Here is a 17,978-nt window from a genome sequence, read left to right on the forward strand (position 1 = left end):
ACAAAGTAGAATTTATAAGATTTTGTTGGTATTCGCTGGTGCTTTTGGTCCTCCTCCGGTTCGATGGAGAATTGAAAGGGACATGTGTTTATATATATATACACGGGTAAATTTTGGATATAAATTTAAAGTTGCTTGCGGTTTATGTGAAAATTATCTAAAAATTAGATATATTTTTTGGTTTTAAATATTTATTTCAAGACTGATTTATCACAAACTACATATCGTTCAGATGTTTGGCTTCTAATAGTAATTCACATGAACCACTAGTGAGAAATTTTTTAAACATTTTTAGAAGAGAGAAATTGTTATACCTTAGAGTGCTAATTTTTTTTTAGGTGTTGACGTAATATACTTTTCTCACATTTCTCTTAGAAAATAAGAGGCATAATATTCTTATATGTGTGACCTATTAGATTTTCTAATAAGTTGGCCCAAATATAAATCATAATCCTAAATAAAATAAGATTAAATAAATTAATTTATTATTAATTCAATAATTGATTGATTTATATTTGAAGATCAATTAATGTCTAACAACCTGCAATGATCCTTCAAATATTAGGAAAGTCATATGTGATGTGACTTAACCTTTCAGTTACTAGTTTCTCGGTGTAATTATTATCTCTTCATCAAGAATGTTTTGATTTAGATATTATAGCATATATTATATCTGCTTTGTCAAATCATGTTAGTTTTCAAGTTAACATTATAGTCATTGATTATTTGAAAAAGATTTTCAAACTCTTTTCAAAATTTATTCCATTTTGGCCAAGGATTTCACAATCAATACTATTTAAGAAGATATGAAACATTTTTCTTAATTTACCTAAGGTGATGAATCCTTTCTTGATTACTCAAATACTTTCATATAGTTTATGATATACTCAATATCTATATGTTTGTTACCCTTAATAAGGATAACATGTGGTCAGATCAAAGCATAACACTTCATTTATAAGATAATTTAATGATATCAATTCTAAGAATCACTTATATAACTATCGCGAGAACTTTGTCCATAGACATAAGTGATCTCTCTATATGAAATTATCTTGCGGGTCAGTTCAATGTACATGTTTGTGGGTCAGTTCAGTATATATATCATATGACAAACACCTGCATATTAATTCCATGTATCCTTCATACCTTAATTTATGAGAACAACTGCTTGCTTTCATAAAGAAATGAGCATAATATACACCGGTCTAAACAACTCTAATTAATTTTAAATATTAATAGAACATTGACCATGAATATTTAAGAATAATGCTTTGATGCAATAAGAATCTCATAATTATAATATCTTTATAATTTTCTTTGCAAATTATTTTTACCTCATGGATTTTATCTTTAATTAAACATTAGATTCATTAATAAAATATAAATGAATTTTAAAGATAAAAAAAGCTTTTATTAATAATAAATATGTTTTACATGAATAAAATTAGTGCTACATATAACCAATTGATTGTCTACATGGCATATTCATTAACAACATATACAAGTTTCTCAAATGAGGCTATATATAATTATAAAACTCATTTAGAGTTATGTCAAAAATAAAACACACAAATATTTCACCTTCCAAGCTTTGATTGATTCAACACTTTTAAATTTTGAATTTATTGACCCTTATATTTATAGGAAGATTACAACCTTTAACTATCATAATCTAATAAAGATTTAATTTAACTAGTTAAACAAGGTTTCTAGTTAACTAGTCTAATACAATTTTTTTTAAATCAAGGAGTCCTACTTATATTAGGATTTCAATTAATATCTCACCAATCCCTCTTTTAAATTGATGTTTTTAAACATTCAGTTTAGCAATGAGTGATTTTTTATTTTAGGAATTTCCTTGTATAAGAATATAATTATGTGTAGTGCGTTGTATGTTTGTTGTTGTAGACAACCTTAGATATATAAATAAAAGAGGATGGTTGTTGTATCTTTATTGAGCCTTTTATTATACTTATAAACTTTATCTTATATACTCTTTTCAACTTGGTATCAAAGCCTTATTTTGGCAGAACTGTTCATGGATCCTAATCACAATCAAATTGTAACCTCCTCTAATTTTTTTCGGTATATTGGTTGCCTCATCTGCACCTACTATGTTGATGCCTAATCCTTCTAGTTTCATTGTACTGATTGCTCCTCCATCATTGTTTTTGCATCGCCAACCTCTATTCCAAATGCTATTGAATAAATTGAGGCATCTTTTCCCTTAACTGCTGCTGCTGCTGCCATTTCCAGTCTTTATTATGGTGGTGCTTTTATGATCCCTCTCTTTAATACTCATCAAGTTATCTTCTTGAAGTTGAGTAATACAAATTTTTTTTGTATTGGAGAATGCAAATGAAGACATACTTATTAGGACAAGAGGTCTATAAAGGTTAATAGATAGAGTTTTCATTTTAATTGAAAAATAGGTTAGTAGATAGAGTTTTCATTTTAATGAATGAGTTTAATGAGGTTGATGGGTTTAAAATTTATGTTAAATGATGATATATGAAGGTATTATATGTTATGATTGCTGAAAATGATGGGAAATTATATGGGGAAACAAGTAGAAACTTGTTAAACTTAGAAATAAGAAAATGAACAGCTTGTCTCTCAGTTTCTCTATTATGATTAGGACCCTAAGATGATAGAATTTGAGATAATTTCACCATAAAAGTTGTATATATGGATGTTACCTTTCAAACACAACTGACCCTGCTTAAATTAGAGTGACAAAATGCTATATATGAGATAAAAATCGAAGAAGGGTCTAAATCAAAATTAGCAAAACAATTTTTTTTACTTCTGTAAATTGTGAATTTAGGCATGTAGATAACAAAACTGGGTTTAATAATCTTGCTCAAAGTTGTAGAACTATTCTGTATCTTTCTAAAGAAAGAAACCACATATAAAACTGAGTTTTATAACTCCAATTGTAATCAAAATACTAAATAGTATTATGAGTCAATTATGTTGAGCCACCTAAAATTTATAAACTGTTAACACTTGTTTGGAGTTGTTCTGGATTGAAAATGTTGAATTATTGAGGGAATGGAAATGGAAAATGTTTGTATGCATGGATAAAGCTTGAAATTAATAAAGTGTGCTTGTTGTTACGTGTGAGATCGCGGGCATCAAATAGTAGCGGGGGATGACTAATAGAGTACATAGTTCAGGTAAGTGCTCGACATCGTAGACAATTATTTTAAAAGTCTCTTATAAATTTGTTTTCAAGTTTCTTGTAAAATGCATGTCAGAATTTTTATTATGCAAGTTTATTATGTAAATATTATTGTACCAGTTTCCTGGTGATAAGATTGGTGCCTTGTAAATGGGCTATTGGTTGGACTAGTTTCCTAATGATTGGATTGATGCATTAGGAATGGGTGATTGGTATAACCAATTTCCTAGTTTGGAACTAGTGTCTTATTAAATGGGTAATTGTGAAAAAATTTTATCAGATTAATTGGAATTAGAAACCTAAATAGTGAGTTGTTTAAAAGAAATTGATAGAGTGTTGCATAAATTATTAAATTGTTTAATTAATTTTATGGTGCTTTTATAATTTATTGTGCAAATTTATTTTAGCATCATATTTTCTAGTTGATGTTTTGGTGCCTCTTTTGTACATCTATTTAGTTTAATAAGTTAATGGAGAAATTTCTTTTTGGATTGTAATTAACATCAATTCTGACTTATATGTGTAAATTTATGTAATACTTTATTTTGTTAAATTCTTATGTAGCAGATTTATGTTTATCATCTAAATTATGTGATGCATGAATTCCAATTGTTATGAGTAATTAATTAAATTGCATGTATTTTTCTGAGATTTTATTAAATGAAAATATGGAAAAGGGTTGGTTAAATAATGATTGCTTAAGTCTAAGATGCTGAACTATGGACTTAGTATTTTATTCATGAGAAACTAAATGATATTAACAGTATTTTGGTATCTACTTATATAAGGAAAATGTTATTGGATTTTCATTATAAAAAAATTTTCTTGTTTTGTTTCTTCTTATTATCCTGGAATCTATATGAACATTGTTTTAAAAGTCGGGATTGTTACATATGATCTTTGACTATTAGGTGTGTTTTGATACTGATTGTGATGATTTCTCCTTAAACTTCTTTTATTTCATTGTTATCACTGTCTAAATGCACTATAATATTTTGATTAACACCATCATTGTTTTATGTCCAAAATTAAACTTTATAAAAAATAACATCTCGACTAATAACAAATGTAATGGAGTTAGAATTATATACTTTATAGTTTTTGAATAATCACTAATACCAAGAAAAATATATTTTTCTCCTTTATCATCAAGTTTTTTCCTCTTTTGATTGGAATATAGGCATAAGCAATGCACCCAAATATTCTTAGATGACCTATTATCAATCTTCATTCACTCCAAGCTTTCTCTCGTATTTTATCTTTAACAATAAGTGTGGGAATTCTATTCAAAATATGAATGCTTCATTGTACTACTTAAAGCCAATATGATTTTGGGAGGCTATTTCTTGTCAAAAGACTTCATACAATATCCATAATAATATGATTCTTTCTTTCGCAAACACTATTTTGTTGAGGCGTATAAGTTGTGGAAAGTTGCCTCTTGATTTTATAAGTCTTATAAAAATTCGTAAATTCATGTGAGTTGTACTCTTGACCACCACCTGTTCAAAAACTTTTGTTGTTTTGTCTTCATTCTTAATAAGTGTTTTATATTTTTTTAAAGGCTTTAAAAGCTTTATATTTTTCTTGCAAAAAAATAAACTCAAAATTTCCAATTATAATCATCAATAAAGATGATTATATGTCTTTTATCTCTATAAAAAAAATAGAGTTATTAACCCACAAATATCAAAATAAATAAAATGCAATACAAATATCAAAATAAATAAACTCCAATAGCTTCCTTGGTCACCATGATTTTCCTCGTGAAAATTGATTTTGTTGTTGTTTGTTAACAATACATTCTTCACAAACTTGTGAAGGAGTTGTAATTTGAGGAAGACACGTTACCAAATTTTTTTGATATACAATTTTTAATCCATTAAAATTAAGATGATCATAGTGAAAATATCATAGTCATGCTTTCTCTTTTAATCTAATAGAAAAACATGAATGAGTAACATATTGAAGATATAAAGGAAACAATCGATTAGCCATCATGCTAACTTTAGAAATCAAGCCCAATTTGTCATCTTCAATTCTACATACTTTGTTTTTTGATATAAAATCCATTCCTGTTTTCTTAAAGCTGGCCAATGCTAAGTAAAATAGTTTTAAATTATGAAAAAATAATAATCAAAGATGGCATGGTAGTGCTGCAATTCCTTTTCTCATAAAAAAAAATTTAGACTCGTCACCAAACTTTATATAATCTTAATATAATTCATCTAAATCAAATAAAATGACTTATTTCCACTCATGTGATTCCTACAGCTAGTGACTAAATACCATGAATTCCTACAACATCATATGACAAGCCATCAATAAAGTTGTTTCATCTTTCTTTTTTATAAAATTAGATTTTGTACCACCATTTTTATTCAAATTAGTTTGACATTTGGATTTGTAATGTTCATATATGTGACACCTAAATCATTCAACTTTGGATTTGTCCATTAGATTTGACATGTAAATAGTTCAATGATTGTTGTTATATCCTTTTCCTCTTCTTTAAAAATTAAAAGATTAATCATCTCTAAATTTTTTATATGAAAATATAACATTACTATTGCTTGTGCTCCTTCCTCATCTTCCACCACCTCTTTTCGAGGTAGAAAAATGATTATTAGATAAAACTCATAAAGCTTGCTGCTTCTACTTGTCTTTTCAATTCATTTTTCATTCATGAATTAGTAATAAATTTTGCAATTTATCAATAAAAAGTTCATAAATATCCTTAGATTTCTATATTGTCTAACACAATTCATTTTTCATCAAATTAAGATTTATAGTTAGACTAGGATATTTCAATTAATATCTTAACAAGTTCATTAACCATGGGTTAATGAAACCTGCAGGGGGTAGCCATAAAGACTTGAGGGTTTGTTTTTATAAAAAAAATGTATATAAATATTTTGCCCCCCCATTTCTTTATTATTCCATGATCTCATCCTTGTTTTATTATATTTTCAAATTCATCCTTTTAGTCTCTGGTAATAGTCCTCCATTACTTCTAAATTTCTTCCATGATCTCTCTTCATAGAGATTTGAATGCAATAGCAAGTGCACCTATATACTTATGATGCTGTTAAGACTTAAGACAACATAAAGGACCTTAAGTTTCAGTAGTGCAAGAGAGCACGGTATTCTTAACACCATAAAACTAAACAAAGGTTAGGTTGTCGTGTCGGTTTATAATTCTCCAAGATATATAGTAGAAGTCAATCAACCATATAAGTATTCATTAATTAATTGATACAATCCTGAAATTAACCACTTTTTATTGGATTAATTAACTTATATTTTTAGGATGGAAAAACTTTAATTAATTAATCACTTTCTTCAAGATTTATCGATAAAGAAAGGATGTCTTGAAATGATTCAGAAAGGTTTTTCAATGATTTTTTACTAGAGAATTCCTTGTCTTGAACATAATGAAATTATAGGTTTGTGCACCAATAACTTGATCCTAATTTTAATGATTTTATTTAAAAAGAAAATTGAGTTTATATTCCAGATTAATGTTTTTAAACACATTAATGTTTTTTTTTCCTTTCTTTCTTCATATTTTGATGGTATTATTTTTATTTAATCAAGAACCGTAATCTGATATTCTGTCCCTCGCAAGGAGGGGTTGGGGTTCGGGAGCTGGGATTTCGAAATAACTTTCATCTCGGAAGGAGATTATTTCTTTCTTCTTTGCTTGAAAGATCGCCGCGCGATACACATTATTCTATACCAATTCCACAACAGATTACAAGAAAAGTTTGATGGATAGCTTTCCATCATCAAATGACTTGAAATATAAGCTGCTTCATTTCAGTAAGAATTCACTGTACTTAGCCTCGGAAGATTAAAATATGAAGGAGCTTTGACATATAGCTAGTGATCGGTTCTCCGATTTTATCGAGTTGTTAATTTAGGAACAAAGTCCGGTCAGAAGAATGTAAGGTTTGGAAGACTAATTATATCAGTCTATATAAATTAAAAAACTACACAAACAAATCCAGATGATTACTATAATTTTTTCTCAGTTATTCCTTATTTTTTGTTTTATTTATTTATTTTGTTTATGATCTGGGGAGTATCATGGCCAGATTTAGAGAGTGGGCAATATTATAGAAATAATTAAGATAAATATTCTTGATTATAATAAAGAAATTATTTCAATTATCTAATCAAATCAGATAGTTAAGTATTTTATATATTTTGTTTTATTTTATTTTCTTATGCATTTTGTTAAGTAGCTATATAAAATCTACATGGATTAAATATAATACATATATAATTAAATTATCAAATAATAACATTTTCTTTTATTTTAAATTTTTATAGGCATTTGCCCACACTGCTGTTATCAAAATCCATAGTAAGTTAAAGTTTGCCCCCACAAATTGTTTTTTGTTTACCTCTTTTCCCACAACATGTTCTATTTGTTCATTTGCCTCCATATAGTTTAGTTAAATGCAAAAGTGCTCTCACAAATAGTACTAATCTCCCAAAAATACTTATTCTTGAGAAAAAGTAAAAGGTGAGTGCGTATTATTTTACTTTTCTACATTAATTGGATTAAGCCCTTGAATTATCAAAAAAAAAAAACATACACATGTATATGCTTTTTAGATAGTTCATAATAAAGTTGCCCCTATTAAAAAAATATTAGATTACTGAGCAAAGATATTTAATTTATCATTATTAAAACATGTTAAACAAAAAATATCCAACAAAAATTTAGAGTTTATACATGTTTAAAACTATAAGTATGTAAAAATATAATTAAAGACAAACAGGCTTTTAGCACAATAATAATAATAAAACTCTACCATGCATACTAAGCGCGCGCGCGCGCACATAGACACACACACACACACACACACACACACACACACACACACATATATATATATATATATATATATATATATATATATATATAAAAGATCAAAGTCATAGCATGTACATTAAAAATAAAAATAACAATGCTTAGATTAAAACAAATAAGAGCACTTACTTGTTGAAGCATTTTAAATAAATGAAACTTTTTGTTGTTGTTAATGATGAATCATTTGTTCTTAAGGTTGTATTGCTTCTCACTTGTATAATTAGGATGTTTGCAATATGTCTCTTAAGATTCCAACAACATCACCTTGATTTAGAAGCACTTCTAAACAAGGTCTTTGAATAAACGATCATATAACTCAAATATTTCTCAACAATATGAACATAAGCTCTAGATTTGAGAGAAAGATCAAAGCATAAAACGAAAAAAAAAACACTTAAAATAAGACGAGGAAGAGTATATAAAATCTGAAAAATTCAAGTTTTAAAATTCTTCTTTCACCTCTTTTCTATACTGAATTTTAGAAGTTAAAAGATTGAAGAATTAATTTTCACCATTATCAATTAATAATTAACCATTATAAATCAATGATTAAATCTAGAAAAACCAATGGTTAATATTTGAGTAGAAAAACCAATAATTATTTGAGGTTAATTTTTTATTTACCTATAATTTGTTTAATTAAAACAAATTTCCAAGAATCATCTCAAAAGCAAGATATCCATGTCATTTTTACTCTCTTTTCATATCTTTATTTTTCTAAAATTTATCAAATTTTGAGGAATTGTAAAAAAAATTATAATCGCTGCTTTGAAGACGGTCTACAAGAATGAGTTTATGTATTTATTTATTTTTAAACAAAGTACGATTTTATATTTAACTCTCCTCTACTTAAGATTTGCAGTTGCTAGATAAGAACGCAGAGAGCAAAGACACTCAATTAACCATCTTTTTTTTTTTTTTTTTTCCCGTTATACAAATATTGCTATAGATTCACCGGTACACCTCCATATATAATGGTATAACAAGGAAATTTTAGAGGGAGATGAGCTCTTTTTTCCATTATATGCTAGAGAGCGTGCATGGAAAAATGACAAAATTTTGTGTCCCCGCGACCGCGAGCACGAACAGAAAGTAATTATTTGTCAAGGAATTTTGCTCGGTAAAGGTCAAGTTAAATGCCCAAATCATTTCTGGTTCCTTTCTCAAGATACAAAAGCACGCTCACTAGATTCACCCTGACATTCCCCGTCCTGGTCTGCTTGTAAAGCCAAAACGAAGGAAATATTGTTGGCTTCGTCATCGAATCCTTGGATATTCCACATTCAGATGCACCACCACACCAAGGTATAGATGTTGCATTGTATAATCTTTGCTCTAAATTCATGAGTTGGTTGCACAATTACGGGTCGATGCGGACATGGCCTCTAGAAACTGGCTAGTTTCTGCAAGATATTGGGTTTTTTTTTTTTTTAAATGCTAAAAAAAGCACGTCAAGTGTTTGGTTTTTTGAGTAAGAGATCATGAAAGGATTTGCATGCGCCAAACACAGGTAAAGATAGATTCAAGTATTAATTTAGATCGCATAGAATTAAAAGAAATAGGAATCTGATCTTATTAAATTCCTCCATCGTGGGTTTCGATTTTTGTGTTACATGCGCTTTTCATGCATTTCGTAACTTGCTGGAGTTGATACTGCTACATTCCCTTATATAAGTTCTACTGCAGTACTCGTAACAATTGGGTTTGAATTTTTAATTTGCGTTCTTCATTAGATTTGTGATATGTAGTGGGAATTGTAGGGACGGTGGAGACCAAGCCAGTGTTTTGTTTTTTTAGTACTTGAAATTGTTCGGCCATGGCAAGGCATAGAGCTGGGGGGGGGGGGGGGGGGGGGGGGGTGTTTTAATTAGCGTGTCTTAGGATGAATCACGACGATAAAATGTGACAAATTTTATAGCATAGCGCTAAAGAGCAATTAATAGTATCTTATTAGTTATACTTTGTAAGTTTACTTTTATATATATATATATAGATAATAAAATTCATGATTAATAAAAAATAATAAGAATATCTTTACTAATGATTTTTCTTCCAATACTTGTCTCATATCAACTCTTGAATCGAGTTTAAAAACTATAAAAAAAACTATGGAGACCAGCTCCCAATAAATTAAATGTTGAATAAAAAAATAAAAAAAATTAATTATACAAATTAATTTTAAAAAATAACAATTAATAGAATAATAACCTTATTTGAAAAAAAAATCAAATTGATAAAAGAATCAAATAAAAAAAATCAAGAGAATGGAGACCAATCTAAAAAAAAAAAGATCAAGATTATGGATTCAAAGATTAAATTGAAAACAAAATAAAATTTGATAAAAGAGTTATGAATCAAAATTAAAATTCAAAACATTGAGGGTCAAATCTGAAATATCATCAACTTTTGAATTGAATGACGAAATTAAAAAGAAAAATTAAATTCACAAAAGAATCCAAAGCAAAAATAAAAATTAAGAGAATGGAGACCAAATTTAAAACAATTAAAATAAAATCATAGATCCAATGATGAAATTAAAAACAAATTAAAATTTGATAAAATGATTAAGAATCAAAATTAAAAATCAAAACATTGAGGGTTAAACTTGAAATATCATAAAATAAAAGGATAAACCTGAATTTTTTAATGACCAGCAAAAAATTCAAGGGTGTAGAGAAGAAAAAAAGAAAAAGAAAAAGAAAATGTGGTCAGCAAATGCATCACCCCACGTGAAAAGAGGCTCCATGATGCTTCCAACACGGTTATAAAAATTGATGTTTCTTTACTGAAAAACATCTCACACATAACTAGAAAAACGCGAAGGTAGCTTATATTATGTGTTGACTATTATGTCTCTGATGAATTTAATAATGATATTTGTATTTTTATATAAATAAACCGAATTACCCTCTAACTAAGCTAACTGGTTTTGTGTTGCGAAGGTAAAATAGTTAATTTAAATTGGAAATTGAGTGTGCACAGTCAAAGTATGGTGGTTTTTAGGGATTTATTTTTTTAATTTGATGTTAGATGGCTACGAAGTAAGTTGACTGTTTCAGGCGGGGAAAAGCAGCAAGAAAGAGTGTCAAGAAATCTAGAGTAGGAAACTTGAGAATCACGGCAAAACAAACATGGGGCCGTGGGGAGTACACGTGAGTGTAAGAGTATAGAGCGTCGTGAATGCAAATCTTTGGAATCTGAGATATTGCAGCACAAACTGACGCGTAAAATGGCCCTTCCTTCCTTTCCAATCTTTAGAGTTTGGAGCCGAGGATCCTGCATTCGGGGACCTCTTCTTGAGATTCGCAAGGTACAAAACTCTATCAAAAATTATTAATATTGACTTTTTTTTTCTTAATATCAGTCATCGAAAAAATATTTTACATTGATGAAATTTTAAGATATAGTATAATGTTATTGATTATATTATTAAAATAACAAAATCAATAATTTTTTTTGTTAATTACACTATTCTTAGCCATTTAAAATTAAAAAAAGAAAGAAATTACGATGATTTATAAACTCATTTTTTAAGAGGGATTCTTTAATTTTTATTTTATTTTAACAGTTGTGATCATATTAGTTTGAATAACTCACATTTTTCATTATATATATATATATATATATATATATGATCGTGCTATTCTCAAAAACGACTCCTATGCTAGTCTATTACTATTTACAAACTGGATGTTTGGTGCATTAATGCTCCAAGTGTATGTTTGGAGTTATTAACTTTAACATGTTTTTATGTTTTAAAAATATTTTTATAGAATATAAATATTTTTATTTTAAATTAATTTTTTTATGTTTTTAATTATTTTGATATGTTGATATCAAAAATAAATTTTAAAAATTAAAAAAATATTATTTTAAAATATTTTAAAATAAAAAATATTTTAAAAAGTATACATTATTACATTATCAAAAATTATATTATTATACACAGCAGTATGCGCAAAGAACACACTGTTACGGGACAAATCAAAGGAATTCGCTTTGACTGAATCAGTAAAGGGTTAATTCACTGGTCATGGTTCCAAAGAACTTGAAATTGATGGAATTAAAATTATATATAGGCTATTATTATAACTTGGCAGGGAGAGTACTCCGCTCTGAATAACTTCAGTGTTTAATGTGTAAGAATAAGCGATTTTTGTTGATTGATTTAATAATTCAGTATTTAATTTCTTACCCTTAAGTACATGCTCGGTTTTTAAATTTACAGTTGGATCTTTTAAAAGAATATTAAATTCCGAACTTAATCTCAAATGTCATATCTCAAATAAAGCTAATGTGAAGGGGTTAAATTGAAAAACAAATCGAGAAATCAAAATTAAAAAAAAAAGAAAGAACATGAACTCCCCATGAACATGCAAATCAGTTCCTTATGTTGGCAAATAAATAGGATTAAATATGTTTTTAAGCTTTAGATTTAGTCATTGAAACTCTAATTATTTTAAATTAATAAAATTAAATCTTTTCTTGTACATCTAGCTAGAGACCAAAGAATAAAAAATCTTAGGGTGAAAAAATAAAAGAAGAAAAGAACGCTAAACAATGTTTCTCCTCACATATTTCAATGAAAGACTTTCATAAATTATATATTATTAATAAAAATGTCCATTATATTTAATTTAATTAATTTGTATTCAATAGGTGTAATTGAATAAAAAAATCAAACTTTGAATCATGATTCTGTTGAAGGTCATAAACAATAAAACATTATTTCCCACGAATGAATCATTCGATGTACAAATAATATAAAAATTAAAGTAGAATGAACGCAATCTTATTTTGCAATGAACAACTAAAAAAAATACATTACAGTCAAAGAGTTTCCAATAGTAAAAGATCCAGCCGTCTATTTAATTGTCGGTCCATCCTTCAATGGCCAGTTAATTGGATTAAAATTAAAAAGATAACCTAATTGGGCAATTAGAAGTTAGAGTAGGTGGTGAAAGATCACAGGAACCATCCTCTGGTAGTGGCCCGGTTGTTATCGACTGGTGTTCTTAAATTTTTTGGTGAGTTGCCTTCATGTTCTTACATTAACCTAATTGGGCAAACTCATTGACTCTGTGTTAGCAGCAAATTAATATTAAGTATTCATTTTAATATGGGAGGGAGTTAATGTATTATACTAACACATAGTATATATGTTTGATTTATCTATAAGTTCATCGCCATTGACTAATCAAATATTCATTCTTAATTAGCATGCGGTTTCTAAAACCTAGATGGTAGGATAACTGTTCTCTCATGTATAGAAGGCTAAGGGAAGTGAGAGTAATAAAGTTTATAGCTGCTATTGTTTTTTAAACTGATTTTTATTAAAAATATATTAAAATAATTTTTATAAAATTTATTTTAAACATTAATATACATCAAAATAATTTGAAAACATTAAAAATTTATTTAATTTTTTTTAATATTTTAAAACATAAAAATAAATTAGCTCTTGATATTGTATGAAAATTAAATTATATAAAAAGAATGACTAATGAATAAACCTAACTCGATGTTGTATTGTTCAATTGCATACTATACCGTTCCTTTTGCCTTGGAATCGAGAAATAAGATTTAATAAAATAGAAAAGAAATTAATACACTTAATTGACCATTGCATACTCCTAAGTAAGATAGATTATGGAGTAAAATTTGAATAAGAACATTTATAAAACACATACATAGCATAAAAATGTGAATAAAAATATTTTTAAAAGACTCTAAAATTTATCATTACTGTTTTAACAAATCTTTTAACTAAAGAGTTCTTTTTTATGTTCATGGAGTTTGTCAAAATGTATAAATATTTTCATCTCAAAGAGTCGAAGATAACATGAAAAAAAAACTAATAATTTCCTATAAAAATAACTATAAAGGTCCAATTTAATAACGAGTTAAGTTTCGATATGTAATTTTATTATTTTTAAATTGTAGTTATATGTGGTAGAGATAAAAAAAAATATAGGAATGAACAAAAACTTTGTGAATAATTTATTTAAAGGAATCCTCATAATGTTTAGTATAGCAATGGTAAAAAAAAAAGAATAACAAAGATTTTATTAATTTTTTCATCAAAAGGAATAAAAAATAATATAAAACAACAACAAATGATCTCTCTCTATCTCTCTCACAATTTTCCAAAACCATAAAGATAAGGGCCACGTAAAAAAATCATATTTTTTAGGATATAAACCAGAGAATTTTTGTTTCAAGCGGCACGTATTTGTTTTTTCAAGGGGGTATTTTTCAATTTAGCCATGATTTTTTTTTAATTTTAGTTTTTTTTCATGTTAATATATAATAAATATTATAATAAAAATAAAAACACTTGAATAAAATATATTTAATTTTATTTGATTTATTTTTTCACAGAATTAAATAGCATGCAAGAGTTAGAAAAAAACGAAAGTAACTGAATTGTAGTGGTTGGTGATTCAGTTAAGACAAACAACGGGCTTGTGATGCTAACGAAAATACATGGACCCAACTACCTGTAGATTGGTTTTCAGCTTCTCTACTATATGGGCCTCGTTCTTCCTTATTAAACAGGTTTTATTATTATATTAATTATGAAAATTAAAAAAAAAAAAAAAAAAAAACCTCTAGCACAGGCTGATATCCGAACATGGTCTGCATTGTGAACTTGACTGGAATGAGGCCCAATTCATAGTTAATATTTGGAAGAATGCCAGGCCTGCAAGGAAAAAAAAACATAGAAAAGAAAAATAAAGTGTTTTGTTTTTGTTTTCTTTTTAAATTTTTTAGATTCTTTTTTGAAATTACTTTCTTATGATTTTGAATTGTTTTGTGTTGGTGTAAAAAATAAATTTTAAAAAATAAAAAAAATATTATTTTAATACATTGAAAAACAATCGGTATCAAAATCTCAAACACTATTCAAGTGGAAGAGATGATAAGAAGAAAAAGGAATGGGAGCTTCCAAAGTGGGGCCAAAATCTGGAAGATTCAAATAAGGATATTCAGCCATATAACCAATACTTTAAGTGAATTTTGACATTACTTGATATTATTATTATTTACCAAGGTTTAGTTCTAAGTTTTAAGGAATAATCCATAGTTATCAAACTCGGCTCAGGTATTGACCCGGTCAAGGAGCTGGGTCCCGGGTTTTATGGGTCAACCCGGGTCAACTCGGATCAACCTGGATCAACCCGGAAAATTTTTAAAAAATAAATTTTAAATTTTAATATTTCATAAAAAAAAATTCATATGAATATAGGGCTATGTATATTGTAAATAAAATATTTTTCTAATATTTATATAATAAACTTTAAAAAAATTAATAATCAACTAAAAAAATATATTAAAAATATAAAAAAAATACCCACATTTAAAAAATAAAGAAAAAAGCAGCCCTGGAATCCGCTCCTGTTTCATTAAAAATGTTGCGGGGCGACGTCGTCTGGCGACGACGGAGGCTCTCTATCGTGTCTCCTGTGTGAGGTGTTGTGTGTTGGAAAGGGTTTTTGGATTTAATCATAAAATTATGATTAATTTTTAGAAATCGCCACCTAGTATTATGGTCACTAGGAACCTATGGTGTGCGAGAGTCTGGGTAAGGGACTGGTTGTGTAAGGGGAAGACGCATCACCCCCAGTCCACCCTACCTAAGGCTGCATTGTTGTTTGATTGTTTGGATTTCTATTCGTTAGTCTTTTCTAAGGCTCAAGGCAGATTTCTCTTCATGAGAGAGTCTCTACCTTATCGGGTTAAATCCTAACCGTTCTAAAGTCTGAATTTTAACATCGCATTTTTACACCTTGTATCTTTAATACTTGAGGGTGCACTTTATCGTGTAATTTTACACCTCACAAATATTAAAATCTACATCTGGATCCTAAAAAAAAGATTGGAAAAAGATTTTTGACATGTTGGCCAAATCCTAATGAATAATCATAAACTGGTTACAATATCCATTTTTGGATTTTTAAACATGAAAAAGATGAAATTTTTTTTTATGAAAAATATGCTTGAATCAATTTTAGGATTTGGCCGTATGCAACACAATATTTTTTAAAAAATGTTTTGAATTTTTTTTGAAATATTTCGGAGAAAACTGGGTATTTTAATACTGGATTTGTATTTTACAGTGTAAATATACAACCCGATATTATGCATAATTGGTAGAAAAATATGCGAGAAAAATCACAATTTTTTTTAAAATTTTTTTTGAATTTTTTTTGGATTTTTTTTAAATGGGGGCCGGGCCAGACCCAGCCATTTGGGCTGGGCCATAACTGGCCCAACCCAAACCATGGGTTAATTAATTAGCTGCTGCATGCAGCGGCTATGCCGAGGAAGAAAGAGGCAAAGCAGGCAAAAGGAAGTTGCCTGGCGTGGGGGTCTCGGACGTGATGAGGTGGTTCGGCCGGTGGCTCAGGAGGCGTCGGCTGAGGTGATGGTGGCCAGAGTCGGCTGTGGGAGGAAGAAGAAAAAAAGTTGCAGAGTGAGAGAGAAAGGCTGGAAGGAGAAGAGAGAGAAGGTCACGGTCGCTGCTCTGCCACTGGTGAGGAGCTGGGTTGATGGAAATGACAGTGGTAAAGCCGGTTGTGGCAGAGGAAGCAAAAGAAGAAGAAGAAAACGGGAGGGGCTGCAGAGAGGAGAGAGAAACCGATGGTGGCTCTTGGTGGTCGGTTGGTGGTTGTGTTGGCTTCCTGTGGTGGAGCTGATGGTGGGAAGACTGGTGATGAGAGTGGTGGTGGCTGAAGGCCATGGTGGAGAGAGAGGGAGAGGAAAGAGAAAAATTGCAGAAACAAGGAAAATGGCTGGTTTTTTGGCTGATTTTGGACCAGATTTTCTCCTCCATCAGGCCATAAACTCAGCCTCTATTTATAGGCGGTGGAAGAGGGTAATCTCGTCTGCACCGGGGTCAAATTTCAGCCCTTGATTCAGATGGGAAGGATCCCAACCGTTGGCTCAAAGTAGGCATGGTGCACTATTAAATTGTCAAATCTGCAGCTGCTGGCTGCCTGAGTTTGCATGTTTAGGCCGGTACCAGCACCGATGGGTTGTCATTCAGACTGAACTATTCACATAGATCTGTAGAGGAACTGCAGAGTATCATTTTCGTGCAGGTTTGGTTAAATTTGGTGGAGTGTAGAGGCATTAAATGCACCTGCGAAGCAGGTAACTTGAGCAGTTATTTCAGAGATTTAAAGAAGAAGATGAACAGTACCAAAGTTCTGATTTTGGCCAAAGTTCATTTGAGTCCTCCCTCTTTAAATTTGATTTAATTGCACCTATAATTGACCCTAAAACTTCAATTTTCTTATGATTTTGCCCCTGATGTTGTCAAATGAACCCCCATAGTTGGCCGCCTGTTGCAAAATTGTCCTTGGCTGTGAAGTTTGTCAATTTAACCCCTAATTGACCCCAAAACTTCAATTTTCTTGCAATTTGGCCCCTAATTTCAATCAATTAACTTGGTAAAAATTACATTTGGTCTCTTAAAATTCCAATCTTCTCAATTAAGCCCAAATTAGGCTCCCAAACTTACGTTTTCACCAATTAAGCCCCAAATAAAATTAATTTGACCCATTTAAAGTATAATTAAGTCCTTGCACTTAATTAAATCCTTTAACTGGACCCAAATTAATTCTTAAACATAATTAAAATTTAATTTGGCCCATGATTAAATCAAATACGCCTATTAAAAATTTAATTATGTCATTGGACTTAATTTTTATGCAAATTCGTCCAATAATCATTTAATTTGACCTTGAATTTGCATTTTTTTTTCCATTTTTGGGCATAATGGTGTACAATTAGGCCTTGAATTTCCTTAAAAAATTGTAGCTTGATTTCCCGGTCTGCTTTCTCCACGTTGCCAGCCTTTATTTTATTTTTTTATTTTTATTTTGAAAAACAGTGAATTGATTT

This window comes from Populus trichocarpa, chromosome 5 (assembly GCF_000002775.5).
Source record: "Populus trichocarpa isolate Nisqually-1 chromosome 5, P.trichocarpa_v4.1, whole genome shotgun sequence".
Lineage (NCBI taxonomy): Eukaryota > Viridiplantae > Streptophyta > Magnoliopsida > Malpighiales > Salicaceae > Populus > Populus trichocarpa.